The sequence below is a fragment of the Thamnophis sirtalis genome, unplaced genomic scaffold (genome assembly GCF_051295495.1).
Source record: "Thamnophis sirtalis isolate CommonGarterSnake01/CBP01778 unplaced genomic scaffold, rThaSir2_p1.2 scaffold_5, whole genome shotgun sequence".
Lineage (NCBI taxonomy): Eukaryota > Metazoa > Chordata > Lepidosauria > Squamata > Natricidae > Thamnophis > Thamnophis sirtalis.
Window position 1 is genome coordinate 134,001,154 of NW_028261385.1, and position 6,020 is coordinate 134,007,173.

General features: G+C 47.8%; 1 pseudogene; it reads right to left on the bottom strand.

The window, feature by feature from the left end:
- Positions 1-2,219: 2,219 nt before the first annotated feature.
- Positions 2,220-3,430, bottom strand: LOC148045653 (adenine phosphoribosyltransferase pseudogene; annotated as a pseudogene).
- Between the last annotated feature and the right edge of the window lie 2,590 nt (positions 3,431-6,020).

The following is a 6,020-nucleotide window of genomic DNA, read 5'->3' on the forward strand; positions in this document are numbered from 1 at the left end:
AGTAAAATAGTCAGCTTCATTGTGTCCAGCTGGGCATTGTGTTTTCATGCAGCATCCTATGACAGTTGGTTGATCAAACATATTAGGTATCAAATAAGAGATCAAACATATTAGGTATCTTCCTACGATGTACAGAAGATATTCCACCAGCGCCTGTATCTCGGGATGGAATTGAAGGTTGATTTTAGACTGATAAAAGCAGAACATAAAAGGCATTGCTGTTTGTGTGTGTGTGTGTGTGTGTGTGTGTGTGTGTATGTATATACCAGTGGTGGGATACAATCGGTATGGCCCAGTACAGATGTACCTATGCTTGCTGGGAGCACCAGTTACTGTTCTGGTACGGTGCTCCGGAGGGCCCACCTGCCCGCCCACTCTCCTTACTTCTATTTGAGCTGATCGGGGATTTCGTGCATGCACACAGAGTGTATGATGCCTGCGTGGCGCTCCGCCGAGCAGCTGGAACATTGCGGACGGTAAGTACGCATTAATGCACTGCATATAGCAATAGCAGCAATAGCAGTAGACTTATATACCGCTTCATAGGCCTTTCAGGCCTCTCTAAGCGGTTTACAGAGAGTCAGCATATTGCCCCCAAAAATCTGGGTCCTCATTTTACCCACCTCGGAAGGATGGAAGGCTGAGTCAACCCTGAGCCGGTGAGATTTGAACCGCTGACCTGCTGATCTAGCAGTAGCCTGCAGTGCTGCATTTAACCACTGCGCCACATGTGCTGTGCACATTCACGTGGTGGACGCCGGGCCCGTTGCGGCATACCGGTTGCAACAGGATCCGGAACCCACCACTGGTGTATACACACACACACACACACACACACACACACACACACACACACACACACACACACACTTGCAAGTTGACCCAATGAGCCATTGTAAATCTGCCCTCGCTAAATCCCAGTGGCTTGTCCGCTATGAATTTTTCCTGTGTCAGCCAGTCCAGTAACTTGTTGTTCAAAGAACAGACATATACTATAGCTTGCTGGATATGTTCAATGTTCTGGTAATGTCTGTATTGTTGCCTGTCTTAAGGATAGGAACAATTAGAGGCCAATTTGAATCACCTGGAACTTGGAATGTGTTGTTGATGTGGGAAGGAGGGAAGAGAAGGTGGAAGGGTGGAGGGCAGGCAGGCAGGCAGGCAGGCAGGCAGGCAGGGCAGAAGTCCATTATTCAGCATTTCCCTTTTGCGCTTCAGGTAATATTACTGTCAGGGAATGTCTCACTTTTCCATTTTTTGTTTCACTAGTTTCAAAATATCCAAGTGGGAAATGGGAGGCCATGGAAGGTTGCTATGTATTGTCTCATCTGGAGGACAATCGAGAGGGAAAGAACAACTCCAAAGTATAATATAAAATTCTTTGCCTCTAGCAACTAGAATCCTAACCTTTGATTGCTGGGTTCCCTTTTCTGATGAACGGTAATTAGCCTTCAGAATTGAGAGGTATTTTTTATTACTGTAGTTTGAAAAAGTTGCTTCTAGTGTTTAGGCAAAGGGACTTTTTTCATTTTAATTAGATTTTGTAATTCTTTTTTCTTCTTCTTGTGAACAAGTTGGATTTTTATCTGTGGATAGTTGCTCGAGCTATGGTCCTTGAAGGCTGTAAATGTGCCCTGCCAGGCCATGTTTTCCATGGGATCCTTGCAAGTCTAAGAGGAGATTTTAGGAGTGGCTGGATGGTGCTTATAAGAGCTGGCTGTATGGCTAAGACCCAGTGATGAGTTTCCATTTTTTTACTACTGGTTTGCTAAGTGACACTTCTGCACATGCATCTGGGTGGGTGGGCGGAGCCTCTCACTGCCGCCACTATCGGTTTGCCCAATTGGGGCTGAACTGGGAGCAACCCACCTCTGCTAAGACCTCTGCTGACCTGAGGTTGATCATGGATGCGCCTAGAGGTTGGAGAACTCTTTTATTAATTGGCAAAAGTTGCAGCCAAAGTGCCCATTTTATGGTCAATTTAACCCAATGACTGATTTCAACTCCACAGACTCCCATCATTAACTGAATGGGATAAATGGTAGTTATAGTCCAGGGGTAATATAATCCAGGGGTTATATCTCCAGGCAGAGACTAATTTGAATATTGGCACCAAGCTAAGAAATGGCGTGAGGTCAGCGTATAATAAATTGTACTTGACCCCTGGTCTCCCCAATATGTGAGACCTTCTTCCATACTACCCTTTTCTTTTCTTTTTTTCTTTTCTTTTTTTTTTCAAGAGCAGCGTGTCTTTAATAGGAAATAGTTTTACAGAAGTGTTTCTTCTTTCTACTGATTTCTGGTGTAGCAAAATAAAGAGCCTTCTAGTCACAAAACATAACTCTCCCCTTGCAGGGCAGAAAGCACATCCTTGCCTAGTGAGGAATGCGAACTATGCAGACGGACATAGCCTCTGGGATTAAGAATGAATTGAAACGGATTTACGGTTGGGTTGCTTCAGACCCACCCAGCAAAAGGGACTTTCTGGAGGCAGTGGGGGGGGGGGCAATCTTATTTCCCTCTAGCTTCTGGAAGGGAACATGAACGCATTGGAGATGAGCACCACGTCATCCTTCCTGGGAACAGACCCACACATGCTCCAGCTACATAACCAGTGGGGCTGTATTGCCAAAGTCCTTTGGCTGCCCTTGGTCCAGGTTTCACAAATCGTACTTAAGGTACTACTCTGCTTGCCGCTTAAGCATGTTAAGGGGCCACACCGGCACTTTCTGGATTGCTCAAGGCTTTGGCCAGCATGTAGAGAAGTGGCAAACCCCCCCCCCCAGCCCCACTTGGGAAGTTCAAGATTGGGAATATTGGATGGTGGATGGAGCAGAGTTGCGGGGAGGACTGGCCCAAGGAATCAGTGGTATTGCAAGAGTGAGTAGAGGGGGAAGGGCTTCACGGCCTCTACACCTTTGAGGAAGGACAGCTCGATGAGCACCAGGCAATCCAGGATGTCGGCCTGCAGCTTTGTCATCAGCTCACAGGCGGCTCGCATGGTATCTCCCGTTGCCAGCAGATCGTCCACTATGATGACTTTCTGTCCGGGCTCCACTGTGTCCTTCTGGACTTCCAATTCTGCCTTCCCATATTCCAGTGCGTAGGAGATGGATTCGGTGGCTCCCGGGAGCTTCCCTTTCTTGCGGATGAGCAGGAATCCAACCCCCAGCCTCTGGGCCAAAACTGGGCCAAAGAGGAAGCCGCGGGAATCGAGGCCTGCAATGTAGTCGATATCCTTGTGGGAGGCCCTGATGTGGGATTCGAGGAGGTCGATGGCCGCTTTGAACGCCACCGGGTCCTTCAACATAGGGCTGATGTCCCGGAACAGGACGCCGGGCGAGGGGAAGTCCGGGAAATCCCGGATCCGTTGGCGGATCAAGCTCCGCTTCTGCTCGTCTTCGGAGCTCATGGCGAAAAGGGCCATACTACCCTTTTCTACACCATTTAAAATACAGAACTGAAACCCACATACCAGGTTAATTCAAAAGTCCCTGGAGTGCCACATCTCATCATCATCACCATCACCACCACCACCACCACCACCATTTTAGCCATTATCTACCCATTGCAGGATGAAGGCTTCTTCCCCATGTTTCCAACCAATAAGGTCCTGAGCTTTATTTTACCAATAGGACTCACAATACTTGCAGGTGACGTTGCTCTGTCTTGTTTTAGGTCTCTTTTGTGGACGCTTTTTATCAAGTGGGATCCATTCTATGACTGCCTTGGTCCACATACCATCAGTTCTTGCTATGTGACCAGCCCATTTCCATTTCAATTCTTTTACTCTCTTGATGATAATTCCTTTGTTCTCTAATCCATGTGCAGGTCTTTGTATCTTGTCTTATGATGCCGAGCATGTACTGTATCTGTTCTGACCCCCCTCGTTCCACACCAGAGCACACTGCAAGCCAGAGATAAATTACGGCATTTAATTAACAGACAAACAGGTCCTTGGCAGCAACCCAGCACAGAGAAGCTTGGGCAGCAATAAACACAGATAAGGCTTGGCAGCAATCCAGCCTGCCAAGCTCATACAAAGTTCTCCGACATTCAATTCTGTGTTGACTTCTGCAAAGAGGGGCGTGTGCACAAGTAGCTTTTTATACTCTGGAGAGGAGCCTAATGACCACCAGCTGAGTGCAATCACCTCCTGTAATTGCATAATTGTTCCTGACATCTATTAGATCTTCGATGGCGTGCATCCAGGAACAACTCACTACTGGCTTCCAGCTCACTCTCCCTTGTTTCCTCCCCACTGGTCCAAGGCTCAGGTACCTCCTGGTGGCCAACCAGCCTCTCTGTGTCCTGCTCGGAGTCGGAACCCTGTCCAGGGTCCTCCACATCCTCCAGAGCCAACTCATAGGGCCCCTCGCTGTTGGAGTCTGGTAGCAGCTCCAACGGCTCCTGCTGGGCCACAACAGTATCTTTCCATGGTTCTTTTTGAATCACTTGTGGCGTTTGTATACCTTATTATAGAAACATAAAAAACTGATGGCAGAAAAAGGCCTAGTGATTTAAGGTTTTTTTCCTTTTCCTTTCAATTTATATATTTATTATTATTCATTACTATTTTTAATTTGTATTTATTTTTATTTTATTTTTTAATTATCTGGATATCCCTCAGAGAAGGAGAGACACCTGCTGAAACAAGAGATGAGCACCATTTTCTGGTCTCCTCAGAAACCAGGAGACTGTGCGTTCTAGTCCCACCTTAAGCACAAAGTCAGCTGAGTGATCTTGAGTTAGTCATTTTCTCTCAGCTACGACAAGGATGCAGTGGCAAATCACTTCTGAAAAACCTTGACAAGAAAACTGCAGGGACTTGTCAGGCAATCTCTGAGAATCAGACATGATTGAAAGGAAAGGAAAAAAAGTGGGTTTAGAGCTGTACTATTGATAGGGTAAGTTAATTATGGACTCTATAGCTAGGTATTCACAGGATTCAAGCTGCATGGTTATAAAATCCAAGTCATTTCTGACTAGTGTCTGAGAACAACTGCCGTGGACTGGAGTATAAGCAGTTTGTAGCTCTGGATTTTAGACATGCCAACCCACCCACCATTCTAGATGGCATTGCTCCTTCTGATATGCATCATGGCTAGTGGATCAGAAAGAGGCAATGAAGCAGTTGAAGTGATGTGCCAGTGCCTGGAGGCTGTCAGGGTCTGGATGGGAATGAACAAGCTTGCACTCAATCCAGACAAGACCGAGTGGCTATTGATGCTGCCTCCCAAAGATGGTCCTGACATTCCACCTCTTAGCCTGGGGGGTGAAATTATTCACCCCTCGGAGAGGGCCCGCAATCTGGGTGTCCTCCTGGATCCACAGCTGACATTAGAACACCATTTGTCGGCTGTGACCAGGGGGGCCTTTGCCCAGGTTCGCCTGGTGCAACAGTTGCGGCCCCATCTGGACCGGGAGGCACTTCGAATGGTCACCCACGCCCTCGTCACCTCAAGACTGGATTACTGTAACACATTCTACATGGGGCTGCCCCTGAAGAGTGTCCGAAGACTACAGCTGGTCCAGAATGCAGCCACGCGAGTGATAATGGGTGTACCTAGGTACACCCATGTTACACCTATCCTCCGTGAGCTGCACTGGCTTCCCATTGGTCTCTGGACCTGCTTCAAGGTGCTAGTCGTTACTTTTAAAGCCCTACATGGTATTGGACCTGGCTACCTGAGAGACCGCTTCCTGCCATTTACCTCCCAACGACCAATAAGATCACACAGGTTGGGCCTCTTCCGGGTGCCGTCGACCGGACAATGCCGGCTGGCGGCTCCCCGAGGGAGGGCCTTCTCTGTAGCTGCACCGGCCTTGTGGAACGAGCTACCCGCAGAGATCCGGACTCTCACCACTCTCCCGGCCTTCCGTAAAGCGACCAAGACCTGGCTGTTCCGGCAGGCCTGGGGCTGCTGATTAATTTCCAGCCCCACTTGATGGAATGGATGTTGTATTGATTTTAATTCTGTATTTTTAAATATTTTAAATGCTTTTACTTGTTGTGAGCC